The sequence below is a fragment of the Corvus cornix genome, chromosome 1, assembly GCF_000738735.6.
Source record: "Corvus cornix cornix isolate S_Up_H32 chromosome 1, ASM73873v5, whole genome shotgun sequence".
NCBI lineage: Eukaryota > Metazoa > Chordata > Aves > Passeriformes > Corvidae > Corvus > Corvus cornix.
In genome coordinates, this window is record NC_046332.1 from 109,571,846 (window position 1) to 109,586,068 (window position 14,223).

General features: G+C 42.2%; 1 protein-coding gene across 2 annotated transcripts in view; it reads left to right on the forward strand.

The window, feature by feature from the left end:
* Positions 1-10,834: 10,834 nt before the first annotated feature.
* PRRG1 (proline rich and Gla domain 1) overlaps positions 10,835-14,223 on the forward strand; it is a 31,030-nt gene continuing 27,641 nt past the window's right edge. The window contains exon 1 of one of the 2 annotated variants that reach the window (XM_039552053.1): positions 10,835-10,940. The gene's annotated coding sequence lies outside the window, so the exon portion shown is untranslated. The remainder of the gene's footprint in view (positions 10,941-14,223) is intronic. The other variant, XM_039552058.1, reaches the window with a different exon arrangement.

The following is a 14,223-nucleotide window of genomic DNA, read 5'->3' on the forward strand; positions in this document are numbered from 1 at the left end:
ATTTGAACCAAATGTTCATGTGTTTGTTTCTTAATTGGTTTTCTTTGGGAAGAAAAAAATCCTCATTTTGCATTCATTAATACTGCTAGGAAGGAACTTAATCTTTCCAAAGGGTTATTAACGTTTCTATGTGTGCAGAATAAATATAACACCACCCCCAATCACAGCCACTCAGCCTCATTAGTGAGACATGCTGGGGATAGCATCTTGGCAAACTCATTAGGAATTTCTTGTTGCAATCAAATTTGTCCTGACTTCAGTTGCCAGGGACATTATAATAAGGAGAACAAAACCTTGTAACTGTTCTTCCCCATTTATTAAATTCTGTACTGAATGCAGCATCTTTGTTTCACAGAAAACTATCCACAAGGGCTGATGGAGTGTAAAAATGTTTATGCTGATATGAATTTTATTAGTCAGTGCTGGACATAGATTAGCATTATTTATTTCTTTGAAGTTGCCATGCTGTAGTTCTAAGCGACAAACCAGGGATGCAGGAGGATTTTCTCTGTCCTATGAAGCACAGAAAACCCCAATTCTGTGCTTGAGGAACTCCGGGGCCTTCTGTCAGTAGCACAGCTAACCTCTAAGTTTAAGTCATCTCTGTGTTATTGGAGACAAAATACTCCCAAAACCTTTGTGACTTCTATGTCTCATAAGTCTATTGATGCCAATGCACAGAGTTCATTTTCACAAGGTGAGTCCCTAAAAATTCACTGCTGCCAGGATGGGTAGGGTCCTGAGGAGCATCAGAGCTGGAATAAGGTAGGGGAGTGGGAATGATGGACCTAATGGTCAGAACTGGGGAAGGGCTGGAGGAAGGAAGGTGGAGAAGGAAGGCCGAGGTACAAAAAAAGAAGAGAGGAGATCTGGAGGAAGGGGGAGCTAAAAAAAGGTGAAGGAAGGGATAAAAAGGTGAAGGAAGGGATAAAAAGGTGAAGGAAGCTCTCCTCACATTCACAGCAATTAGATCAGCTTAGCTGTCCAGGGAACCGAACCTCTAATTTAAGTCTCAAAGTTTGAAAGGATTGGTCATCTGGAATTACCAGATAGGTGTTTTCCGAAGTGTGCTTGATCTAGAGATTTTAAAGAGGTCAATTTTGAGTCAAAATTTAACTTCTATATGTTTTAAGAACAAACATTTTCACACTCTGAGACCAATAAAATAGATTACTATTTTTTTTGGTGCACATCAAAAATCAGTTAAACCCAACAACTTTCTGTCTTTGTGTGCCTATGTGTAAAACCCAAAGACAAGTTGAGAAGAAACAGATCATTTTGTAGAAAATCATATTCATATTGAGTGGCACAAAGTGAACATAGGGATAAGAAATGTAGTTAACACCTTCCATTGCAATAACTTCAGAAGCCATCTGAAACAAACAAATCTTTTTCTTGAATAATTTGAATTTTAATCTGATAGTTTTCAGCACTAATGATTTGCATTACTTGAACTGAAATCATTAGTCAAATGCAGCTACAATATAAATTCATAAAGAGTTCCCAGAAGAAATCAAAGATGTTTATATATTATCTAAAGCAGGTAATACAAACATTCTTATGAATTTCAAAAGAGTCAAACCTAAGAAAAAATTCATTGACTTTGAATCAGTATTCAACTGTCAAATAAATTACTTCCTATCTGCATATTTTAAATCTTTCATTTAATAATCAGCATATGCTCAAAAGCAATGCAACGCAATAGTAATACAAACCATTTTTAACATGAAAATTGAATATGAAAGCAAGAAATGGAATTTATTTTCACAATTGTGGTTTGTTTAATGGACATACAAAATACAGTATTTCAGACAACAATGCAAATCTGTTTCTTTCCAAGCCAAATATGAATGTGTGCCCCTGCATTGCATTACTGCTGACAAATTGTCCATAACGTGATATAAAGGCAACTCATGGAAGTATTCAAATGTCTGCTTACTTGGCCTGCCTTCAGACTTCCAAAACAAATTCTAAATATGAAAGTTGCTGTACATTTTATTGCTCACTCCCAATTTCAAATCAGATTTCAAAGACATATTCAGAGCATTCTGTTAGCAAAAATTAGGATAAAAATCTGATCTTCTTTTTGCTGTAGTGAATTTGGTAAAGTCTCCTTAGTTATTAAGTCCAGATATAGTAACTGAATGCATAACAGCACAAATGTAGTGACTATTTTCCTTGGAGAAACAACAAATGTTCTCAGTTATCAAATATTTTGGATAAAATACTACTAACTATGAAGACCACATAAACACTTCCTTTTTTGTTAAAAAATTTGATATTTTACTAGCCCTGAGTTGGCAAGGGCCACCTCACAGCTGAAATGTAACAGTTGACAACACACATACTGCTGGAGGGCTGGAAAGCAAAATAAAATGTGTTTGCACAAAATTGCCACTGAATGTTTATAAAAACTTGTTTCCCTTGGCACCATAACAGATAAGAAAAGTACTACAGTAAATCACCAAAGTTGCACTGGGGGAATGATGTGTAACAGCAATGGGTTGAGAAAACGCAGCTGCTCCTTTTGAATGTTACCAGTGGAATTGCTCTAGGTCCACAAAGTCCATTTCTTGGCAGGAAGCTGTACAGGAAACCTCAGAGTTCCCAAACAGAAAACAGAAGCAGGAGCTGTTCATAAAGTTTATTGGGTATCTAATTCATCAGGGCTGCACACAACAGCTAAAGACATAAGGCTACATGGTTTTATCACAGATCTGTTTTTTCCCCATCCTGCTCTGAACACCTCACTACAAGATGAAGTGGCATTAAAAAGAGTGCTGGGGTTGTCTTCAATCACTCTGGAAGCCCTCTCTTCTAACAGGTAAGCAGTCTTATCAGGGATACCTCATAGAATCATAAAATACCCTGACTTGTAAGGGGCCCACAAGTAAAATTGAGTCCAACTCCTGGCACAGAACAGCCCCAAGAGTCACACCATGGGCCTGAGAGCATTGTCCAAACACTTCTTGAGCTCTGTCAGGCTGGTGCTGTGACCACTGCCCTGGGAGCCTGTTCCAGTGCCCAAACACCCTCTGGGGGAAGAACCTTTTTCTAAGATCCAACCTAAACCTCTCCAACACAACTTCAGGCCATTCCCTCGGGTCCTGTCACTGTCACCACAGAGCAGACATCAGTGCCTGTCCCTCCTCTCCCCCTCATTGGGAAGTTTTAACTGCAGTGAGGTCTCCCCTCAGTCTCCTCTTCTCCAGGCTGAACAGACCAGGTGCCCTCAGACACTCCCTTTACAGCTTCCCCTCAAGGCCCTTCTCCATCCTCATGGCCTCCTTTGGATGCCTTATAATATCTTTATACCTTTCTTATAATATTGTGCCACAATAGGCATTATGAAAAGGCGTCCAAACATTCTGTGTAATTCAGGGTTTCTGAATGCTTAAGCATCCCTGGAAAGTAATCTGAATTCACATATACAATATATGTATGTATACTGCCCAATACACTACTTTTCATTTGTTCCTGTACAACCTCATCCTCTTTTCCAGTTTAGCAAGACTATTGTTCATTCAAATCCTATCCTCAAGCATACTTGCAATTTCTCCACAAATTATCTAACCAGGTAATAAGTATTTTTTCCATTTTATTGCTCCCTAAATGGACCGGGTCAACAGAAGAATCCACCAGAAACTCTATTGACAGTGAGATTTTGGTCACTGCTCTCCATGTCTCCCTTGCTCTTCCCTTTCATTAAATACTAAAGAAACCATTCCTAGGTCTTCCTCTAATCATTAACATGGTGACCTTTTTTCTTGTTTGCACCCTCTCTGCATATTGCTCTATAACCTTTTGGTTAGATCCCTCACACACACACCATTTTTTCATACTCTTCTTCACTCATCTGACAGAGTTTCCTATTTCTGTACTATTTTTTCTTCTCTTTAAGAGCTCATGATTTTGTTAAGATGATTCCTTGTTGGAATCCTGGATTCTGAGAGTTTCAGCCTTTCTTTCCGTGCTGAAAGGCTGAAACTCTCAGAATCGAGGGCTCCAACAGTTTCTTACTAGTTTTCTAAATCCATTGTGGAGATGAAAACTATGGAATGCTTATCAGAACAGCTTGTAGCACTGACCATTGGGTCCAGCTCCAGTGTGGTCATGAAAAGAAAATGACCTTTCTCAGGGGTGCTGGATATTAAAAAGTAAAATCAAGGTGAGAAGGGTGCATATTTATCTTGAAGGTTAAACTACCTTTCCCCCTGCTCCTGACCACCCACCAGTTATTTGCTAATATGCTGTTAGCTGTGTAGAAACAAGCTAGCATTATTAAACTCCAATAATCCTCCAGTGTCAGTCTATAAATCCCTCTGGCTATCCAGAAACAATAGTTAAGACATTTCAAAACAGAGAATGAATACATCTGAGTCACTTGCTCTTTGCAGTGCTAAGTAAGATAAGCCAAAGGTGAATGATTACATCACTGATGCTGATACAGAAGTTTGATCTTTATGATTCCATGCAGGCCTGGGTGCAGTCCATGGGAAGCCTCTCACTCACTAACGTGTTTCTAATATGTGTCATCTAACTTGGTTCAAAACACAGGACTTGGTCAAGTCCACTGCTATTGTCCTCACCCTTACAAAATTCACATTTACATGGAGGTGTTCTGGAGAAAGAGGTACAAACCAGATGATGCAGGAAGGTCCTGCTCAAGATCTAGACTGAAACTCTGCTCAGACCAGATTGCTTAAGGTCATGTCCAGATAGATTTTTAATATCGCAAGGATTGAGCCCCCACAGTCTATCTGGGCAGCCTGTTCCAGTGTTTGACCCTCATTACAAAAAAATAAATTAAATGAAATTTCCCATATTTCAGTTTGTGCCTTTGCCTTTTGTCCTGTCCCCAGGCACCTCTGACAAGAGTCTGGCTTTGTCTTCTATGGGAAAAACACCCCAGCAGATATTTATACACATGGATAAGATTCCCCTGAGCATTCTCTTCTCCAGGCTGAGCAGTCCCAGCTCTCCCAGCCTCTCCAGGCCCTGAATTGTCTCACCAGGACTCAGGAGAGGGGAAGGATCACACTCCACCAGCTGCTGTGGACACTGCCTGATGTAGACCAAGATGCTTTGCCACAGGGGCACATGGCGTGGTCAGCTTGGTGTTCACCAGGACTCCCGGGTGCTTTTCTGCCAAGATGCTTTCCAGGAGGTTGTACAGGATAATTCATCCCCAGGGGGAGGAATCGTCACTTCCCATTGTTCAGCTTCATGAGACTTCTGCTGGCCCATCCCTCCAGCCTGCCAAGGTCCCTCTGAACGGCAGGACACCCATCTGGTCTGTCAGTCACTCACCCCAAGAGATCTATTCTGCCCAGAAAAGAACTGGGGTCTTCTAATCACATCTCTCAATTAACAGAATCATAGCACAGCAGAGGGTTTTGTTACCATTGTGTTGTGACGAAATTCAAGACGTACTTGAGGACTGTACAGAATAAATGTCCTTCTCCTTAGAAATTTATTTACAACCAGAAGGCACAAAGGTCTGCATATAAGATCATGTCAGTGGAATTCTGACAGCATGAAGTAACATACCAAATAAGTCAATTTCTAGTAATTTAAATTTATGTTGCCTTTTATATTTGGGATACCTGCTCTTTTTGTATGTGTGCCTTGTCACTAAATGTGTGTATTAGATCTATATTGCCAATACTAAAACAGACTTTAAGAAAAAAATATGTAGCAATGATTCTATTTTGTTGAGATGTTCTGGAGAGACACTACAAACCACAGAAAGGAAATCTGAGTTGCTGGTGATGTTACAGGGATGCTGAGATTGCTAGAACAGCCCTATTAAATGTAACTGCTTTTTTATTTTTTATATTAAATGGGCTTTCAAAAGCTTTGCATAATGTTATAAAATAAAAAAGTCACTCATCTATTTCCTGTTCTTCTCTTATAAGTGTGGAAATATATTCCAAAGTCACATGGTGGAGTCTAGCAGTGTGAATCTGAAATCACTTATTTCCACAAATACCTTGGGAAATGGAATTTCCCCAGCAGTTTTCAGAGCCTCTTTTAAGAATGGTATTATTTGATCAGCTATTTGTGTTTCTTCTAGATGTTACGAATATTCTGAATATTCTCACATTCTTATTCAGTAAGAAACAAAGCTACTTGGAAGCCCTGATTAGAAAGTTGCTTATTTTTTTGCCCCAGTCAGGATCTGGGCATATAATCTTCAATTCCAAGGTCTACAACTGTCTTAAATAACTTGCAGGTTCATGTCATGTGGTGCTGGGTGGTGGTGGTTTCTAATGTGTAGGGAAGAACTGTACAGCTGAAAGACCCAGTTTGTTCTTAAATATTTCTATTTATTTGCTTCCCTTTTCTCTGTTATTTTTTTTCAACATAGAAGAAATTACGAGATACAGGATTAGCCAGGATCAGAAAAATAACCATGGCACTTTGCCTCGTGCCATATAGAGGCTATCAATCAAACTAAAAAATACATTATAAAAACAATGGTATAGGACTTATATGCAGATTGCTCTCCATACTGCAGTTACAGAACAGAAATACACTTGCAACTACTTTGCAATATTTGGCTCTGATCAATTGTACACGTGTGTGATCTACAGCAGTTCAGATGAACACCTTCACAGATGCAAAATGGTGCTTTCTGAGCAATTCACAAAACAACTGGAACACACATCAAACCCTGTCAGTGTTTGAGGAGGGAGTGGAGCGAATCATAAATTAATTTTTGAAGGAACAAAGCCATTTAGATGTGAGCAGTCATTCAGAAAACTAAACATTCCAATGTTGCTTTGCTGGAATAATGAAGGATTATAAAAAAATTCAAAATATTTGAGTCGAGTTAATGTATTACACAGTGATATTTAAATGCACTTGAAAACAGCCCAAGAGTGTAGAATTTGTGCATGTGGTGTAAGTTCCCAGAGTGCAGCGGGAGCTGCTTAGTGCAGCAGCAGCATCAGGGTCATGATGAGACATTGAGAACATCACTCACCAGGGAGTAACTCCCCCCTGACTAAAAGGCACGTTTAGTGGGCTCTAAGAACCAGCTAATTTAGCCCTATGTGGCTGAGGGATACTGCTCCAGTCCAGGTCTCAGGGCTGAGGACTGGAGGGGAGAAATGAATATGCTGGAAAATATCATGCAGTTCCTCACAGCAATCATTGCTTCTTTAGATCCTGCATTCTTGCACTGAGACATCAGAAGTTCCAAAACTACATGGCAAACTAAAATGAAGGGATAAAAGGAGGAGGGAAAATCTGTGTTGTTTTCTTGTCATCAGACTAACCCCTTCAGTGCTGAAGTTTCTCATTTTTCAGGAGAAGAGAAAAAGTCACAGTGCAGGAAATAATGGAGTAGTGAGAGCATTGGATCTGCATGTGACACGGCACTTAAGAAGCCTCTTGGCTTTACATTTGTTTGCTTTGCTTGATGGCAAAGAAACAATAAACCAGTTACGTTTATGTGAAAAGTGTGGCACCCAGAGAAATGTTCTAGTGCAGGGTACATATTAGCTGTGCAAACACAACGCACAGCATAAACAGGAAAACTCATATATGAGTTTGAAAGGCAGCACTCATGATAATCCTTGACAGTAAATCACACTTTATTTGTTCCTTTGCCCATTTCAAGCAAGTTCTGTAAGTATCTTTACTTATAATATATTACTCATACAAAAAATAAGAAGGCTTTGTAAGGCACGCTTCCTTTATACATGTACTCTGTGCCTAAATTTAGGGTACATACAACAATATATTTTTCTAGAGTATCCCAGCTATTGTGCTGGGACACAATTCTGCTTCCTCCCATTTTTTAAGTCTTGTTATAACAAGAGCAATAGCTTTTGAACTTCCATCTCTCTTCAGCCAAAATCCTTGTTTCTCCCACTCCTCGTCCTGGTCCTGGGCTGCATCATAAAGATAATTTTTTCACCCCAGAAAAGTCTGGCTGAATTCTCACTTTTGTATCTATTTCTTCATGTTTTAGGAGTAGACCCCCTGAAAGTACCCTGGAGTTAGAAGCAACTGTGTAATTGTCTATGACAATCTTTTCCAACTGTGCAATTGTCTATGACAATCTTTTCAAAATCAAAAGACTCTTTACTCTTAGAGATGAAAGCAGATATGACCTAAAAATTATATTTTAATATTAATTATATTAAAGCTATTTCTGTACCATGACAGAAGTTGGGAAAAAAATTGAGGTTTGAGACTTTTTTGTGAAAACTGAGAGTCATTCAAACTCTCTAAATTGGAGAGATGGATTTGGAGAGTGGACTGTTGGATAAGAAAATGGTTGGATGGTTGCACCCAGAGGGTGGCAGTCAGTGGCTCAGAGTCCCAATGACACTAGTGACAAGTGGTGTCCCTCAGGGGTCTGTTTTGGGGCCAGCGTTATTTAATATCTTCATCAATGTCAAAGGCATCAAGTGTACCCTCAGCAACAGGATGTTAGGGCCTTCAGGTGGGTTTACTACTGCTGTTCTCATGAATACTTAAGTATTCATATGAAGTGACACATCTCCAAGAAGTGGGACCCAAATGTTCCTCCCATGTATGCAAAGTAGTAGAATCAGGACTTGAATTCATTTTCAAAAATCCAAGGAAGGTACTTGCACAGCAAAACTATTACCTATACTAAATGGGCTTCCTTCTGTTCAGAAATTCCACCTTGGACAAATAGTTTAAATTTTATTAAACTATATCCTTAACAACAGTAAGATTCCCCAGTGAGTTATACTCAAGTATTGGTCTGTTTATATGCCTACACTCCTTTCAGCAAGGCTCAATGCAAGTTTTCTCTCTTCCAATATGGCCGTGACATTTCTTGTCCTCTGTTCCCAGTGTTTTCTAACTTTTTCATTGCCCTTTTGAGCTCTTGCCCCTAAGCCCTCACAAACAAACTGTGCAATGCACCTGGAATCAAGGAAGAAAGTGCTGCATATTTATTAAGTTAAATATTTTCTCCTGACCCTTACAAAGAAATTTTTCATCTATTGCCTTTCCTGGTTATTTCCCAACCACCTGCTATTAAGTTAAACAGATATGGTTGAATACTGCATATTCAAACAACCTCTAGTAAGTATTCGTAAATTATTACAGGAAAACTCCCTGCCTTCCAAAGGAAAGCAGATGTAAATTCAATTCTCTTGGAAACCTAACCTCTGATGGTGTGTGCCTCTCTCCATAGGCACTGCTGACCATTTGTTGTCAGGGCCTCAACAAACTTTCAAAGAGCAGAGGTATTTTGTCTCCCATTGATTCAAGGAATTGGAGTTTCTAGATTCTGTCAAAGAACTGTCAGGCACATTAATGTAACTTCTTTTGTTTAAAACCTGATGGTCTCAGTGTCAGTTCTCAGCCGACATGTATGGAAGCACTAACTTTTATTATAGGTTAAGATTCATTAAAGAAGCTGAGACATGGCCTGAGCTATTGCAAACTGTGTCTCATCTTTCAGTTCTCTCAACTTCTCTGTGACTGTAGTGTTACCTCATTCCTTTTTTGCTCACTGTCAGTTGTCTCTTAATATAAAATAAAGTTTAAAATACCTGGTATACAGCATAGTAACCCACCAAAAATTTGAGCCACAAAAATTCATATTCATATTGTTCATATTCATTGAATCTGAAGACAGCAGCGATGTAAACTTAAAAAAAAACCCAAAACACTGCATATTTATAGGGAACTTCAATTCCATTTTCACACAATAAATGGTATTTTATGCTCCACACCATTTAGACCTCAATCTCTCTTCTGGCAAGCCAAGCTGTTATTTTTTGTGGATTGTTACTAAGTCATTTATAATCAGGCCACGGCACCACTGACAACAGCACCTTTGAAGTCAGGTAGGGATTATTAATTTGCTGTGAATTTTCTGAGAAGCTTTATCTTCTTTCCATACACATCCGTTAAAAGTCATAGAGGCAAAAATGAAGGTACCAGTCACAAACAAAATTAAGCTATCAAACTCTCTGGTTTCAGATTAATTCTGGGCAGTGCAAAAAGCCAACCAACCTTTACTTTTTAATGTGGAACATGGCATTTTAGGGTTCCTGAAATGCACCTTCCAGTGCGGGTGAGGTCTGAGAGCACTCAAAGGCTCAGACCTCCGGGCAATGAGCCCCACAGCTCCGTGCAGCCACCCTTGGAGAGCACGGAAGAGGAAAATCATTACTTGTGGCACAATTTTTAGCTCTCCATCAAAGATCACAGTTACCAGTGTGTGTGTCTGTGTGTGTCTTCCCCACAGGAAAAGACTGCGTCTATCTATACAGGTCGGACACTGTGAGGAATTTCTTCACAGAAAGGGTGATGAAATATTGAAACGGGCTGCCCAGGGAGGTGGTGGAGTCACCGTCCCTGGAGGTGTTAAAGGAAAGACTGGACGTGACAGTGCCACGGTCTGGTGACACGGTAGTGTTCGGTCATAGCTTGGACTCGATGATCTCTTAGGTCTTTTCCGACCTAACAGATTCTATGTTTCCGGAATACAAACTTTAGGACTGGAAACACCTTGGCGCGGAGGCTCAGTGAGGCCACGGCAGCCGCACCCGCGTTCCTGACCACCGGGGAGTGCTGAGCCCCGGGCTGCGACCGCGGAGAGCTCCCGATGGAAGGGCGGCTGAAAGGATCACCCTGCCCCGGGGAGGGCGCCAACGGCCACCCTGCGGGGCCGCTAACCCCCGGGCCGGCTCTGAACAGGGGCACCGGGGCAATGGGCAGCGGAGCACGGGCGGACGCGCCGGGACACGGGCCAGCGCGGCGGGTCACCCTCAGCCTCTCCCCGCCTCACAGCCTCCCTCGGGCTGCCGGGCGCATGCGCGGAGGCGCCACCCGCTTCGCCTGGCGCGCAGCGGGCGTTGGGGCAGCGCGGGGCGGCTGCGCTCGGGCACCGCCGGCCCTGCTGCGCACCCGAGCGGCGGCGGTGAGGGCGGGCTGGGGCGGTGAGTGCGGGCAGCGCGGGGTGCGGGCAGGGGCGGCGGTGAGTGCGAGCAGGGGCGGTGAGTGCGGGCAGCGCGGGGTGCGAGCAGCGCGGGGTGAAGTGCGGGCTGGGGCGGTGAGTGCGGGCAGCGCGGGGTGCGGGCAGCGCGGGGTGAAGTGCGGGCTGGGCGGTGAGTGCGGGCAGAGCAGGGTGCGGGCGGGGGCCGCCGGCGGGAAGGAGCTGCCCGGCGCGGGGGACCCCTGAGGGGAGGGAGAAGGGAACGCGCCCCACCGCCCTCCGCTCCTCGCCGCGCTCCGGCGGCCGCCCGGTAAACTCTCCTCCAGGGGGTTGTGCCATTTCCAGTTAAGCTGGGGGAGAAAATGTGTGGAGTGTATTGAACAAAGGAAGAATCCTGCGGAATTTCTCTTTTGGAAGAGGTTAGCGACTCTCTCCAAATTAGGCAGCTGGTACATTTTTCTCTGAAGTTTTAAAAAACACCATCCCCCAAAACAAACCCGCAGAGCACAGCCGCAGCCATTCGAAGCTCTCGTATTCCTGTTAAAACTTTTTCCACTGTCGGCAGGGTCACGCAAAGGCCTCGTCTGTGCTGGAGCTGTGGTGGCCTGGACAGGCTGAGGCTGTGGATGCTGGGGTGGGAAGGTGTCTTTGGGAATGAGCCCGACCCTCGGGGGCTCTGGGGGACCTCTGCTAGGCCTGGCGCTGGCAAGGGAGCAATTCATCCACAGGAAACAGGAGGGGCAGAGGGAGCCTCAGTGTTACCACAGTTGAAGCTGGGATTGAATGTTGCATTGGTTGAGGAGTGAGAGAGCAGGCAGTGATTGGGCTCGTTGGGAACAAAACAGAGAGGAATGAAGCCAGTGAGTAAAGGGAAGCTATAAGCACATGAGAACAGTTGAAAGCATTTCAAGTTTTCATAGAAAAGTCTGGAAAGAGAAGAGGGACAGTTGTGCAGATGTTGGTGTTCCAGACTAAAATCAAGACCTTAAATTTATTACTACTATTCAATGTTACTGAAAAATACCCCTAGTTGTGCTTTTTCTCCTCATTACCACCTTCTGTACCGTCTTCTCCCCCTGCTGGCACCATTTTTGATACAGCAGTGAGGCAGAGTGGCACGGAGCATTACCCACAGATTCACACTGACCTTTTAAACACTTTTTCTGATTAACCTAGTTAGTAATCACGTCTGTTCCCCATCAGGATGCTTATACTGGCTCAAGGAAACGTGCGGTTGGGAGCAAAAGAGGTTTTTTTTAGTTGTACGTAAATGAATAGGTATGCGTGTAGAAGCCCTGTTTTTAATGTACACGTGTGTATTATACACAGACACATACACACACCTGTGCAAAGGGATTGTGCAACTGGGAGGTTGAACGTCCTGGCCCTTGTGTTGAACAGAGGGAGTGCCATTGATAAAGCAATTGTGGGGGAGGTTTACAAGTGCAAGAGGTGATGAGCAGTCTGAGGAGACTTACCTAGTAAAGGTGAGTAAGATTGCAAGAGTAGTTCTTGCTGAACCAGGGGAGTGAGATTAGAAGCCAGAGAAGAGGGGACAGGGAACTTCTGTGTGAGAGTACTGAATAGAACAAGAGACTTTTACTTATGTGTTTAGTTTCAGCCATGTCACTTCAACTTCTTTTAGACTAGAAAACTTTATTGGCTAGAACCTGGGATTCCAACTATCTCTCTTTTCTTGGAACTAGCAAATATCAGAAAATCCCCGGGTGAAACATGGATTATCCTTTTCTCAAGCAAGTTCACCCAGAAATTTGGATGATCAAGGGAATCATCCTTCCATTCCACATGACAGATGTAAGATAAAACTGTGGAGATCAGATCTGGTCCAGGCAGGATCTGATTTTTTTCAGGGTATTCAGAGTTCAGTGTCCTCATTTATGTTAAGTGTACAGGTGCAAATAAATTGAATGTCTGTTCTAAGCCTGTTATGCTTTTGCAAATCAAGCACTCAGATTTTGGGAGAGGCATCCCTAAAATAAAATGTATGTAGTTGGTGTCCACATTGGAACAGCATTTTTAGATAATTTATCTAGAGTCATGAATAAATTATCTGGCAAAAGCAGCATAACATATACTTCAGGACAGGTCTAACTTTAGACTACAGCAGTGTGAACCATTTTTGTTTGCTCTGCCATTTTAAACATTTAAAACCTCCCATTTCCTGTGATCCTCTTGTCCATCATTTTGTTCTGCTTGCCTCTGTGACCTCCCTCACTTGTGATAGTGTAACCTTTTCTGTATTCTTCTGGTGAGGCAGATCACAGGATCAATCAGGTTGAAAAACAACTTACCTGGCTTACTTTTGATTTCTTACCTGGCTCTTAGAAACAGCTGGACAGGCAGGGAACAAGAGATGTGGTTGGTACCACTTACCCCAAGTTTGAGTACTGGGAAAAAACTAACCCATTTTGCCCCTCTGCTATTATTCCAATAAATTTCTTCCCATTTACTCACCAAATAACACCAGATTCCTATAGGCAAGAATTCTAATTTCTTTTTTTTTTTTTTGCACCATCCTGTTAAAAGCTTTTGCTTTCAGTTTCTCAGCTCAATCCTGAACTTTGTTGCTGGTTTTCATCTTGCTCTTTCATGAATTCCCGTCAGCTGTGTTTCCAGGATGCTTTCTGGTCTGGCTGGTGTTTCTTTAATGGTTGTTTTGCTTCAGCCTCCAAAGACAATCCATTTTCTTCTCCCCACCATTGCTTCCTCTCCCCTTCCACTTTATAAACAAAAGCACTTGCAGTGTGCAGTAGAGAACCCTACAGAGCTGGCAAAGGAGTGGCCTGAATGACCTAATGGCTCATCTGTTCTCCTGCCAGCTGAGTTCAGGTGTTGGTAACTATTTGATCTTGTAAAATCTAATCTGACGATACCCAGCCTTTTCCTTGTTTGCCTTTGCTTGTCTTACTGATTCTTGTTAAGTAAAATTTGATACACGTTTGTGAGGTCTGAAATACACTTAACCCATTCTTCTCTTGCTAACAATTTTGATGGTGCTGATTATCAAGTAATATGTGTTTTGATCAAGATTGCTGAATACTATTATTAGAATAGCTACATTTCAAAAGCAAAGCCTGTATTCATACTGAAAGTTAAAGAAATTGCATGCCAGCCATCTAAAATCACACCATGGATTTTGGCTTGCTAAGAAAACTCATCTGTTGAGAGCTCTTTTGTGCCTATTTCAGGCTGTTGCTTATTTTTAATAATGTACAATCATTATGTAAAATAACTTTAAATAAAAGGCGTCTGTTCAGAACTACATT